Source organism: Sus scrofa, chromosome 6 (assembly GCF_000003025.6).
Source record: "Sus scrofa isolate TJ Tabasco breed Duroc chromosome 6, Sscrofa11.1, whole genome shotgun sequence".
NCBI classification, from domain to species: Eukaryota; Metazoa; Chordata; class Mammalia; order Artiodactyla; family Suidae; genus Sus; species Sus scrofa.
Window position 1 is genome coordinate 26406197 of NC_010448.4, and position 14984 is coordinate 26421180.

Below are 14984 nucleotides of genomic sequence, written 5' to 3' on the forward strand. Positions count from 1 at the left end.
CTAGGTGCATTTGAGAGTTCCTGTTGTGGCTTAGCAGGTTAAGAACCTGACTAGTATCCATGAGGATGCAGGATCGATCCCTGGCCTCACTAAGTGGGTTGCCATAAGCTGCAGCATAGTTTGAATATATGGCTTGGATCTAGCATTGCTGTGGGTGTGGCATAGGCTGGTAGCTGCAGCTACAGTTTGACTCCAAGCCCAGGAATTTCAATTTGCTGCAGATGCAGCCCTAAAAATATAGATATAGATAAATATAGGTAGATACACACACACACAGATACATATATAGGTGCACGCACCTTGTAGACCCAGAACCTTAAGTCTCAAGCTTTAGGACAAGTGCTCTTTCTTCTGCTGCTGTGACCACATCAGGATACCCTGTGCTCTGAGCATGGGTAAGGTCATGTCACAATAGCTAGCCATTAGCTGGACAGGTACGTCATCATCATCAATTGACAATGTTTCTCTCTCTAGATCACATGGTAATAAATGAGTCCACCTGCCTCAGATCCCATTGCTCTTGATCACCAGTACCTCCAGGACCTGGCATGGTCCCTCTGCATGAAGTAAGATCCTGAAGGGATTTCTCAGGCTTAGAACAATGGCCTAGCTATGCGGAGGCTATGGTGGCAATGAATGGCTTTTGTGGCTGGGGAAATGTGGAAGGTGAAATTCTGAGCAATCCAGGCATTGTGACGCAGTTCTTAAGGATAGCGTAGAAATTTCACAAGACCCTGTTTCTTTTCCCCTTTCAGAGGTTGTGAGGGGAGGAAGGGGGAGAAAGGAGAGGCAAGTTCTTGGTTCATGAAAAAGATGCTTTGTTGTTGTTCTTCTTTCTTTCTTTTTTTTTTTTTTAAATCATTGCTGAGAAAAATAAGTACCCTTGGGCACTGGGGGAAAAAAAAGGCTTTTGGTGTGAGTCAGGCTTGGGTTTGAATCCCAGCTCTGACACTTAGAGTCAGTGTGATTTGAAGAAAATTACACAATTCCAACAAGCCTCAAGTTCTTCCTTTGTTAACTGAGTGTAACACACACTTTGAGGACTTGTCTGGATTCTGGGGTTTCTGTCTCGAGGTCCATGTCCGTGGTACTGTTTTAGATGTACATGCTGGGTGAGACTGATCCTGGCTTCACCACCATACTCATTCTTTCCCCTAAAATGGATTTTCCATCTTTGGGAACAAAATCATAAAAGAGAAAAATGCTTTCCTGAGGAATCCTGCTTTCAAGGACTCTGCTATAAAGCAAGCCATGGCAGTGGACCATGCTGCAGATGTTGGGATTCAATTTCATTTTGAGTCTTACTCTAGTTGACTGAAGATAGTCATTACTCACGTGACAGGGGAGCTTCCAGAAACACTAGAGAAAGCCCTGGGGTGGGAGTTTGGACATTTGAGTTATGATCTCAGATGTATACAACCTACCCAATGGTTGGCCTTGGGGAAACAATAGCAGTAATGAGTCTGCACTGTTTACAGAATGCTTTACAAATAGAACACAAAGTTACTTTCACAGATGTGGCACTTCTGCTATGGACTGGGAGGTATACCAGTTTTATTGGCCTATGCTCTTTCACTTTATCTTTTCAGTATCTCTGAGAGAGTGTCTTCACCTGTAATTTTCCTGGTTCATATGAGGGGCTTTTCACTTCTAAGAGGTTAAGTGAATGGTTATACAACCAATAAATGACTGAATGAAGATTTGAACCCCCAGATCTGTCTGATTCCAAAACTGGTATTCCATCCCACTGGGCTCCCTGGACCTTAGGAGTAGAATCATCAGACATAGCAAATTACAATGTATGATACCCAGTTATATTTGTATTTCAGATAAACAACAAGTATTTTATTATTTAGTATAAGCATATCTAAAATACTTTAGGAGTTCCCGTCATGGTGCAGCAGAAATGAATCTCACTACGAACCATGAGGTTGCGGGTTTGATCCCTGGCCTTGCTTAGTGGGGTAACATTGCCGTGAGCTGTGGTATAGGTTGCAGATGCGGCTTGGATCCTGAGTTGCTGTGGCTGTGGTATAGGCTGGCAGCTGCAGCTCCGATTTGACCCCTAGCCAAACCTCCATATGCTGTGGGTGTAGCCATAAAAAGCAAAAATTAAAAAAAAAAAAAACATACTATAAGTATATCCCCAGTATTACTTGTACTTAAGTTATTTATGCTAATGCAAATTTAGCTGAAAATCTTGCATTTTATTTGGTGACCCTCCTTAGGAGGCCCACTTCACAAGAGCAGTTGAAAAGGTGCATATCAGGGCCTTTTTTGAGGCATAAACGTTGTTCTCATGGAAATGTGCCCTTTAGAAATAGTACCCAAAGCAATCTACAGATTCAATGCATTCCCTATCAAATTACTCAGGATCTTTTTCACAAAACTACAACAAACAATCCAAAAATTTATATGGAACCACAAAAGACCCAGAATTGCCAAAGCAACTTTGAGGAACAAAAGCCAAGCAGGAGACATAACTCTCCCAGACTTGAGGCACTATTACAGAGCCACAGTCATCAAGACAGTGTGGTACTGGTACCAAAACAGACAGACCGACCCATGGAACAGAATAGAGAACCCAGAAATAAACCCAGACACCTATGGACAATTAATCTTTGACAAAGGAGCAAAGAACATAAAATGGGAAAAAGATAGTCTTTTCAGCAAGCATTGCTGGGAAACCTGGACAGCTGCATACAAAGCAATGAAATTAGAACACACCCTCACACCATGCACCAAAATAAACTCAAAATGGCTGCTAGACTTAAATATAAGACAGGACACCATCAAACTCCTAGAAGAGAACACAGGCAAAACACTCTCTGACAACAACCTTATGAATATTTTCTCAGGTCAGTCTCTCTAAGCAACAGAAAAAAAAGCAAAAATAAACCAGTGGGACTAATCAAACTGACAAGCTTTTGCCCAGCAAAGGAAACCAAAAAGAAAACTAAAAGACAACTTACAGAATGGGAGAAAATAGTTTCAAATGATGCAACAGACAAGAGCTTAATCTCTAGAATGTACAAGCAACTTACACAACTCAACAGCAAAAAAGCAACAACCCAAGTGAAAAATGGGCAAAAGACCTGAATAGACATTTTTCCAAGGAAGTCGTACAGATTGCCAACCAGCACATGAAAAAATGCTCAACATCCCTGATTATTACAGAAGTAAAAATCAAAACTACCACGAGATACCACCTCATACCAGTCAGAGTGGCCATCATTAATAAGTCCACAAATAACAAGTGCTGGAGGGAGTGTGGAGAAAGGGAACCCTCCTGCACTGTAGGTGGGACTGTAAGCTGATACAACCACTATGGAGAACAGTATGGAGATACATTAGAAAACTATACATGTAACTACCATACAACTCAGCAATCCCACTCTTGGGCATATATCCAGACAAAACTTTCCTTAAAAAAGACAGATGCACCTGCATGTTCATTGCAGCTCTATTCACAATAGCCAAGACATGGAAACAACCCAAATGTCCATCAACAGACAATTGGATGAGGAAGATGTGGTATATATACACAATGGAATACTACTCAGCCATAAAAAGAACAAATAATGCCATTTGCAGCAACATGGATGGACTTAGAGACTCTCATCCTGAGTGAAGTAAGTCAGAAAGAGTAAGACAAATATCATATGATATCACTTATATCTGGCATCTAATATATGTGGCCATGGGCAAGTTTCTCCACCCCTCTGAACCTCAGCATCTGTATCTAAGAATCTGTGAAAATCGTCCTGCTCAGAATTGACAGAGGCACAATAGGAAGTCACAGGACTGGTAGATAGGACTGCTTTCTACCAATCATGTTATTTTCTTAGGGACCTATATTCCCAAGTATCAATCTTACCCTTCTCCATAGCACACACATTTCTTATTTGTAGAAGTAATGATTCTTTTATCAATCTGGTAACTTCTGTGGCCATTGAAATCCAAAGACTCTCATCCTTGGCTATATAATGGCATTGCTTTGCTGGGTTTTCCCTTCTCACCCACTCATAGTTCAGTTATCTGAGTGAAAAGACGAAGCTAGAGCTATAAAAATATGATTGCATTGCTGTCACAAATTCCCAAACTCAGATGGTTATAACCTGATGCAGGGCATTCCAATTTTAACTATCTACTGCTGTTTTTATTTCATAAAGCCACTAAAAACATCCTGTACTGCTTTTATATACATCACTACTTTTATGGCTTTTGTGTCATAATAAAAGGCAGTTTATTGGAAGCTAAGGGTTTTTTTCCCCAGCAGAAAAACAGCTAACTTGGAAGAAGACATTTCTGTCTAGTTTTTCTGCCTCTAACTCTGTCCCATGCAATCAGTCTATGTTTCTTCAGGCTGCCCAACTATTTTCCCCATAAAGCTATTTATAAGGCTCAACCTTCAAAGGCTCCCCATTACATTGATTGGGAGGCCCTTCATCCTTAGGCTGGCTTTTAAAGATGTCTAGTGTATGGCCTCAAAACACCTAGACTACTCTCCACCTACCTGAGTACTCAAGATTTTGTGCACAATGTGCCTTCTCCACCATTTCTGGGAAGCCCCTTCTGATTTGCTTCTTTCTATCAGTTGAATTCTTATCAATGAAAAACTCAGCTTTATACCCAACTTTTCCAAGAATTCCTCCCTGGGATTCCTCTCTCCCTTAGCAAACTTAGTGCTTCTTTTTTTCTTTTTCAACACAAGGGTATATTGCCCAGTCATATGGCTTTGGTTGTTGCCTTGTGTTATCACTTGTGTCAGTCTCCAAATGGACATCCAAAGTCCCCAGAGATTGAGAAATGGGTCTTCTATCCTTATCCTCCACTGTGCCAAGGGGGCACATTGTGTAAGGATACATTAGGAAAGGGAAAGACTGTGTAGGAAAGATTCATCAGACACCCCCCCCCACACACACACACACTTTCACAGAGATTAAGTGTCTTGGCTAAGGTCACAGGGAAGTTGATGGTAGATCCCTCGACGCCCACTACAGTGTACTTTCCATGAGTGGGGAAGAGAGGCATGGAGGGATGGCTACATGTGTGTACACACTGTAAGTAGATATGAAAACTCCTGATTCAAGGATGTGTGGAAAGCCTGATAATGGAGAAATAATTAATGTGTCTAGTTGCTAAGAATGGAAGTTCCTCTCTAGTCCCACCAAACTCAGCAAAAGATAACCCATCACAACCTTGGAAGAGCACCAAGACCTTGGAAGAGCAGCCAAACAGAGCTTAGAGGCAGGGAGAGATAGTACGTCTCTGGGAAATGTCATAACTGGGTGGTTCTGAAGGTGCATTTTTATTTGGGGACTCCCCTCCTATGTCCTTCTACCCAAAGTTTTCCCTCCTACTTAAGGGTCTTCATTTTTCAAATCCCAAACTCACTTCGCTAACACAATTGGCTCCAAGGACTGATAGGAGATTAGTGATTTATATAATGATGTGTCCAGCATAGTGGACTAAGTTAATATCATTGTGGCATCTCAGAAGCTTACCTATTTAGGCATATCTCACGTGGACAGATCACCTGACAGATAACTATCCAGACTCTGATAGTAAAATCTAGTGACAGAACTGATAACTCACTTCAGAAGCCCTTACACTTTCCAGACAATTGTGATTCCTATAGTCCTTTGTTGAATAAGGTCAATCACTCTTGCTGTCAGAAAATAGTTGTTGATATTGGATAGTGTGGTTGACATAGGGAGATTATGGCAGAGACATGGCTCCTTGTTATAGAGGCACTTTCAGTCTACGTAAAATCTCTTCCCATGTAATTGTCTCCTGCCATTAAATCTTGTATCAAACTCAACATTTTGGTTATCATTGAATAATCAGCCCTGGAGAAATCTGAAAAACAATTATTTCCTACCTAAGGAGCACCTCTGCTCCTAGCTAGCCATCTCAGTGCCCTCCAGTTATTGCTAATATGCCGTTATCTGAGTTTCTCTTAGATTCCTGGTCAGCCCATCCTTGTCTCACACTCTTGGGAGTATGAGAGGTACAAACACAAGAGCCACACATGTCAACTCAACTCTTGATACTGATAGAAACTCTGCTGTCCAACAGTTACTTATTACAGACCATAAAGTAGATTAGGTGAATTTGGACCAAAGACAGATTAGTAATCCCCAGCGCCAGAATGTCAAAGTCATCACTACCTTAGAAACCATGAAATCCCATTTGCACTTAAGGGTGGCTATAGCAAATAGCCTGTTGTGGAGAAGAGTGATTTCAGGTGCCTGTTACCTAAACATCTAAGTAACCCCAAACACATCCTCAGCATGGGTTTCACGTATGCTCACCTGGCTTGGCCTTTTCAGAAAATTCCTACAGTGCCCATGATGTCCCTGATATTGTGGGAACCTTCTGGAGGGCATCTCATTTTGTTCCAAAGACAGGTTCTTCCTTAACCACATACACCAAGCAACAGTGTTCCTATAATAGGTGACTGTAACTTTTAATGAGAAAATGTAATACTTGTTAACCTCACTTTCATCTTCTTGCCCACTGCACATGTAACACATAAACGGTGCTTCACAGGAGATTAAAATAAGACAAAGGCTGGAGAATAGTCTGCCTGTGCTTATGTATTAGCAATATTAGGAGTCAGAATAACATATGTATCCAACAGATTCTCCTGTGTCTGGCTCCGAGCTTGGGTATGTAATACCAAATGGGTAAGTACATTCTATCACATGTGATCTGAAGAGAGTGAGGGTAGTTTTCTGTCCACTCCATGTTTGACTGACTTTGATTTCTGTGATCTTGGATGAGTCACTGAGCCTTTCTGTATCATACTATCTTCATATTAAAACTAAAGATAATAGTATTGACCACGTTAGGCTATTGTAAGGATTTGGGGAGAACAAAAGAATGTGCTGGGTGCCCAAAGAATTGGCTGTAAAATCAACATAGGTCAACAGTAATCTGGCTTACATGTAAGGCCTGAGCTCAACATCCAAGCACCAAACTGTCAAGAACACACCTTGAAATACAGACCCAAAAAAGAATGACACCCTTGCCCTTCTCTTCTCTTAAAATGCAAACTTTTATTTGCTTCACATTTTCTCTCCAAAGTATTAAGCATATGGTATTTCATCTGTCTCCATAAAATTTTAAAGCAGATACAGATGTTGTTCTCTACTAAGTGTTGCATTTAGAGTCAGAAGACCTGGTTGTGAATTCTGCCTCCTCCTCTTATTAACACTGGGATCTGAAGCAACTGGCTTCATGTCTCTGAGCCTTGGTGTCCCCATCTGCAAAGGCATTACAATGATGTGGCGATGGTGGCAGGGATGGTGGGTCAAAGATACCTCGCAATCTTGTTAGGAGGGTTGTATGAACTATTGTGTGATAACTTGTGTTTGAATTGTAAAGCCCCCACTGTCTTATTATTTATGAATTGGGGAAGCAAAGCTCATGACATGGGGAAAGAAGCTCAAGGTCACCCACAGTCAGATACCCACATGTCAAATTGGGACACTCCCAATGGAATGACCCACCTGTACAACCTCAGGACTTTGTTAGCCTTGGCCCAAATCAGATTCAACTTCGAGATGAAGCTTCCATATGCCCCTTGGACCAAATCTGAGATGCCTTCAGCAACAGTGCCTTCCACACTGGCTGTGTAAAGATACAACAGTGACTATGACAGTGGCAAGGGCCTCACAGCTTTTGGCTATAACAGTCTAGCAGAAGTAGAATGACCTTAACGACAGTTTAAGGCTTCCTTCAGGAGGCTACTGAGGCAGAGTGACTACATAGCTTGTCACATTTCACCCAGGGAGAGAGGAAAAGGTAGAATGTGTGCTAAGATTTTCCGGATCCCTAGGCTAATGCTGAGCCTTGCGTGTAATTCTGACATAAATAAGTCATGCTGCTAATTCTTTCCTGTTTGAAATAGGATTGCCCTGTGACTTCATAAAACAGTTTGCTTAGGGTATTATGCGGGCATTAATTGACTTACTTCATTCCTCCTTTGGCAGAATACCCATGGGCAAGAGGAGACCCTGCATCTTCACATCTGCATGGTTTCATTGAGATGGACAGACAACACCTATCTTTGGTTCTTTTGGCAAGCTGAAATAAGTTGGGGGGATTTATGGAAAAGCTCCTGGAGTGTCTTGTGAAATTGAGGCAACAGCTAAACAGCCAACATTTGGCAAAGGCAATAACCAAAAGAGCCGCTGGGGAGTTCCTTGGTAGAAGCCAAAGGCCATAAAACTGGGTTCAAGAGCTGTGCTGTCTGATAGTCACTGGCTAGTAAACTTAAATATAAATTTAAGTAAACGTAAAAAGTTCCTTAGGCACAGTAGACTCTTTTCAGGGACTCGGTATCCATGTGTGGCTAGTGTATTGAACAGTGCAAGCTGAAGAACATTCTACAGCAAAGCACTGCTCTAGACTGATGCATTAAAGTGGCTCTATCCACGACACTCCCACTGATTCCAGTTTTCTAGAAAGATAATTTGATGGACCACATTTAGATTGTACTTATGTACTGGCACAGTCAACTATGACAAGGGAGGACAGTGTCCTTCAATACAGGCCTTGCCTAGCTGGTTGTCTGACCGGGGTGGGATGCAGAAGAGACCCATCCCAGAAAAGGTATGGTAATGCCACCTCCTAGACTCATCAGACAGGGTTTTAACAGCACTGCCCTGCGTAAGGTCTCCTAGAACTTCCTGTTCACACCCCCCTAGCAGCCTGCACTGATGAAATGGAGAATCTGGCACACCCCCTGCCTGTGTCTTGTTCGTGACATTCATACTGCCTTCTTTCACATTCCTCTTTTACAAATCTCATTTATTAGGAAAAGTGTTTATGTTCTCATTCATTTTAGATAGCATTCTTGGAAGCATCCTAATAAATATCAACCCTTTTTAAGAAGTCCCACTGGGCATGTTAATAGGAACAAAAGACAAAACAAAACACCATGTTTGTCTCTTCATCTCGAGGTATAACCCAGTGTATCTGGGGCTGTGTTCGCCACAGGGATGATTGATTTTAAATCTAGCGAACCCTCTGAATACATGATGCGATTTTTAGAACAGAGGAGGGACAGAGAGGCCAGGGAGGTTTCATGTAGGAGCTTTTGTCCCTTCTATGAAAAGCATCTGCACTAATAACAAAGAAACTGAATGCACAAAACTAATTATTGGAGTCATTTTTAATTAACCCAGCTGGCTAATGTAATCCCTGGAACATTTGTTCATGCATAGGAGCTTTATCTTGAGGACGAAATCATCATTGGCTTTTGTACTCATTGGATCTGTATTGACGGGGCATCATCAAATCCTTCTATTGAGTGGATGTGTTTGTACAACTAGGTCAGTAAGCGGGCTGAGGGATTTAATTTCTCCTTGAGTTTGTCTCCCTGTAGACTTCCTTTTTTAGGTTTCCCACAGAACCTCAAGTCTTATGTCTCATGGTGTCTAATTGCTATACGTATGTATCGTGGGTCCTCAAAGACACCCTCAGCCCAGGAGTTGCAGTGCATCACCTGTCTTCACGTTATGAGGATGCAGACTCATGAAAACCTTCTGAGGGGCAGTTTTCAGCCTTGAGTGCACATTAGAATTGCCTGAGGAGCTTTTTAAAAAACCCAACCTAGCTGCCCTCTAGACCAATTAAATCAAAATGTCTAAGGGAGAGACCAGCATGAGTAATTTTTATAGCTCCCCAGGTGAACGCAAAAACAGTAGCAAGTTAGTGGACAGCAGTGTGAGCACTGCCTGGAGTCTGTTAGAAATGCAGGCCCCCTGACTGCCAGACCTACTGAATAGGAACCTGCATTCTGCTGAGATACCCCAGGTCTGTCATAAGTATACTCAAAATTGATAGAGCTTGAGCATGCATGAGAAATAAGTGGAAGACTTGATAAAATGCAGAGTGCTGGGCCCCAAGCCCAGAGTTGCAGATTCAAGGTCAGAGTGAGGTTTTGTATTGTGATGTAAATGCAGGTGATCACAGGAAATGCTCATACCATGCAGGAGCCACATATTAAGAAGCACTGCTCTCTAAACGGGATAAATATTGTGCCTCATTTATTCTCCCAGTATTTGGGAAGGAAGCACAATATTTTGAGACACAGGGCATATTTAGTGAATAAGGAATTCATCTACCTTCATGGAACTTTAATTCTAGAGGACGTCCAGATAATAAACAACTAAATACTGAAATATTGCAGATCACTTTAAGTCTTGATAAAAAAATATATATAGGCTGGGTGAGATAGAGGATGCTATTTTAGGTTAAATGGTTAGGTAAGAAGTCTGTGAAGCACTGCCATTGAGCAAAGACCTGATGGATGAGGGTTTGAAAAGCACAATAAAGAACAGGAGAAACAGCTCTAGGCAGAAGAAAAAGAAAATAGAAATGCCCTGACACCAAGGTAGGCTTAGAAAACTCCTGGCAGGATGGGAAGGCCTGGGGATAGAGGCTCCTCCTCCACAGACCCCTGGCTGAATGATGTGGGGAATCCTACCTTTCTTTTCATGGCCGGTTTTACTCACCAGGCTTCCCTTATAGAATTCTTTGGAAGGCTAAAATTTTATCAAGAACTTTGTTCATGCTCTATACGTACTGAGGTTACACTTGCCTGATGGCATCAGCTCTCCAAGGGGGAAAGAAAACAGGACTTTCCAACAGCAGTGGGTGAGCCATCCGTCTCTACTGGACCTTGTAATAGAAACATATGAAGGATGCAGTGATTTCACTGCCATCCAGGAAACCCACTGAGACATGGGACGGAAAATAGCAGGAGGAAATAGAGAAGAATGAAGAGATGGACCAGAGGAGGCTGCATCAGTATGACGTATGGGGTGGGAGTCATGCCATCAAGATGGTAACAGGCAGAGTTCCCAGTTTCTCCCTCTCAGAAGAACAACTAACAACTTCATGGACCAGACACCACTGAGCGCATCCTAGAACAGGGAAGTGAGGCCAAAGCACTCTCTGCAGTACAGAGTCCGCAGCGGACGACATGAGAAGGGTAAGAGGAACTTACCCACGTTGGCCACACTGCCCTCCCCACATGGGCACAGTACCACACCGAGAGGTCCCTCCTCTGAGCCTGCGCTTCCTGCAGTGAGTAAAGAGGGCCCCAGTTGGACATCCAGCTGCCCCAGCAATGTGGATAACTTCTTGGAGAGTCCCTACTCTTGCCCAGTGAAAATCAGGTTGTGTTGGATAAGAGGGGAGGAGCTGGAACAGCCAACACATGGGTCTTGGCAGACTGTGTTCCTACCTGCAGTGCCCAAGTAGACATCCTGACACTAGCCTCACTCATCAGCAGAGCACAGATGGGGGTGTCATCTGAAAGCTCAACTCAGTGGGGTACAAATCTGTCTGATTTGGGGCCTCACATGAAAAGCCTCGCTGGAGCCTCTCTCCTCCTCCCCCAGCAGGGGAGATAATTCATAGTCCTGCCAATGCTGCATATAGCTCCTGGCCCTGCCCAACCAGGAAGCCTAAGCACCTGGAAAATAGTTTGGCAGAGCAGCCCCCGAGCAGACAGCCTGGCCAATGGTTCAGCCCATCTGCAGAGCCCATCTGGCCAAAGAGTTTGGTGGACAGGTCTGCTTGATTAGCTCCCCAAAGGAGTCTTACCAGCCTTGAGCCTATTGTGTCACACCCTCACACCCCCTCCCTCCCTGCACAGAGAAACTGATCTGTAGCCCCACCCAGTGCTGCCTACAGCTTCCAACCCTGCTAACAAAATACCCTAACAAGCACTCCTGGGAATCTTGGTAGCAGTATCCTGCAGCCCTGATGATGGTGGCCCATCCTGTCCAGGAAGCTTATTTAGCATACAGGTGTGTCTCTTTTTAGAAATCAACTGAGCCCTTGTTGGGCCTGGATCCTATTCTGCAGGTTGACTGATCAGGAAAGCTAAAGTAAAGTATAGCCCCACCCAGAGCTGAATACAGCCTTCTCAACAAGGAAACCTAATCACAGTTCCCAGGAATCAGGTAGCCCATCTTGCAATTCCAATTATACTGCCACAAGAACATGGTCAGTGGCCCAAACCTATCTACAGAGCCAGGACAGTGGCTATTGAGGCCAGGCAACTTGGTACATAGTTGTGCCTAATTAAACATCCAAACAAGACCTTTGCCTACCTTATATCCTATAAAGAGCCCTGCATGGACAGAAAAACTAAATTGCAGCCCCACTCACCACCCAGTACAGCCTTCAGCCTACCACCCAGGGGATCTAAACAGAACACCTAGGAGACCATGGAGCCTAGCTTACAGTGACACTCAGCAAATCCCAGGGCTGTCTCTATCTACAGAGAAAAATGGTAGTCCTGGCCAGCCAGGAAATTCAGTTTATAGTCTTGCCTGGTTCAGTTCCCAAAAAATGAGCTATACAGGCCTTAGTACCTTTTCTGCTGCCCCATCAGCAGAAAGCTAATTCATAGCCCTGTCTTCTGCTGAATGTAATACCTAGTCCCAATTAGGAAGCCTGATAAGAGAACCTAGACAATAGCTGAGCCCATCATATAGCCTCATTTGGGCAGGGAACCAAACCAGCAGTGGCAACACCTCACCACCTCAGAGCTTGGAAAGAAGCCTTGCCTAAATAGACCTTGACAAGCTGCACCCGCCCAAGGACATTATAAACTGACAAATGCAGAAAACCAAGAAATGGTCTGGTAAAGGAGAGGAGACTACGTAGTCAAATGGGCAGATACCAACCTAAGGAATCAAGACTAAAACACACAAAAAAATATAATCATTACACCACAAGAAACTAATAAAGCACCAATAACTGACTCTAAAGAAATGGAGACCTATAAACTCTCAAAGAATTCAGAATACTGCTCTTTAAAAAAGTTTAGTAAATGACATGCACCCACAGAGAGACAACTAAATGAAATTAGGAAAACAATTCATGAACAAAACAAGTTCAACAAACAAATCCCAAAGGAAAAAATACATTGAGTAAACTATAAAATTCAATAGAGAGTATAAATAGTAGATTCATCCATGCAGAAGAAAGAATCAGTGATCTAAAAAAGACAGGGCATTTGAAATTATCCAGTCAGAGGAACAAAAGAACAAAGTGAAAAGGAGTGAAGAAGGCTTGCAGGGCAATTGGGACAAAGTTAAAAGAAAAATCTATGTTATGGGAATCCCAGAAAGGGAAGAAAAAAGGAAAATATATCTAAAGCAATAATAGTTGAAAATGTTGCAAACGTGGGGAAGAGACATGGACATCTAGATCCATGAGGCCTAAAGAATCCTTAATCGTTTGAACCCCAATAGGGCTACACTGAGATACCTTATAATTAAATTGTCAAAAGACAAAGAAATTTGAAAGCAGCAAAGGCAAAGAGAGAAGTTACATAAAAGGGAACCTCCTTAAGACTATATATGCATTTTTCTATAGAAACTCAGGCCAGGAGAGGATGAGATGATATATTAAAATATTGGAGGGAAATAACTATTAACCAAGAATTATTCAAAAATGAAAGATAATAACTTTCCTGACAAAAGGTGAGGGAGTTTGTCACCACTAGCTAGGCCTGTCTTACAAAAATTAACATCACAAAAACATAAGGCATGTCATAAAAAAACTTACTGGTAATGGTAAATTTATAATACAGTAAAGGAGGGAAGTTTTACAACAAATGTAAAAATAATAACTATAATTATTAGATATGAACTATTAAAAATGTGTAAATTTTCAAAATATAATGTTCTAATTTTAAAATATTTTATGTAAGCTTCATGGTAACTGCAAGGATAAAACTAAAAGAACATAATAAGATTATAGTATACTAATACCAAAAGGCTTCAAACACACACGCAAAATAGAGCAGGATAAGCAGTGAAGAACAATGGGTCTACAAAACAATCAGAAAACTTTTTTTTTTTTGTCTTTTGTCCTTTTAGGGCTGCACCTATGGCATATGGACGTTCCCAAGCTAGGGGGTGAACTGGAACTGTAGCTGGTGGCCTATGCTAGAGCCACAGCAATGCCAGATCTGAGCCACATCTGTGACCTACACCACAGCTCACCACAGCAATGCCAGATCCTTAACCCACTGAGCAAGGCCAGGGATCAAATCTGCAACCTCATGGTTCCTAATCAAATTCATTTCTGCTGTGCCACGATGGGCACTCCAGAAAATTTTTAAAATGGCAATAGTAAGCCCTTACCTATCAATAATTATTTTTAAAGTAAATGGATTAAATTCTCGAATCAAAAGATACAGAATGGCTGAATGCATAAAAATTCAAGATCTTAGAATATGCTGCCTATAAGAGAATCACTTTAGCTTTAAAGATATGCATAAACAGAGAAAGTAAAATCAAGAAAGACATTTCAAGCAGGTAGTAGCAAAAACGTGAGGTAGCTATACTTAAATTCATTAATCCTTCAAGCAGATCTAAAAATTATATTTATACACCCTACATCAAAGCACCTCAATGTATAAACCAAAATAGAACTAAAAATAAATAAGTTGCAAACTTTCATATTCCACTCTTGATAATCAATAGATTGTCCAAACAGACAATCAATTAGGAAACAGTGGATTTGAACAACACTAGAGATCAAATGGACTTAACACATACAAAACATTCTATCCAACAAACAGCAGAATACACATACTTCTCAAGGGCACATGGAACATTTTCAATGATAGATGATGTGTTAGGCAACAAAAGAACGCTTAGACACTTTAAGAAGATAGAAATCATGCTAAGAAACAGTGACCAGAATAGCATGAACCTGAAAATAACAGGAGAGACCTGGACAACTCTTGATCATGAAAATCAACTCTTTCCTGAACCACCAATCAATCAAAGAAGAAACTCAGGGGGAAATAGAAAAGTATCTTGAGACAAAATTGGAAAGACAACATACCAAAACTTATGGGATACAGCAAATACAGTACTGAGAGGGAAGTTCATAACAATAAATGCCTATATTAAGAAACATGAAATAAATAATCTGAG

At 41.8% G+C, this 14984-nt stretch overlaps 1 long non-coding RNA gene across 1 annotated transcript in view; it reads left to right on the forward strand.

Moving 5' to 3' along the window:
• The window catches only part of LOC110261271, a 121772-nt gene extending 108336 nt beyond the window's left edge, over positions 1-13436 (forward strand). Inside the window, exon 6 of the long non-coding RNA XR_002345307.1 lies at positions 8001-13436. This is a non-coding gene — a long non-coding RNA (uncharacterized LOC110261271). The remainder of the gene's footprint in view (positions 1-8000) is intronic.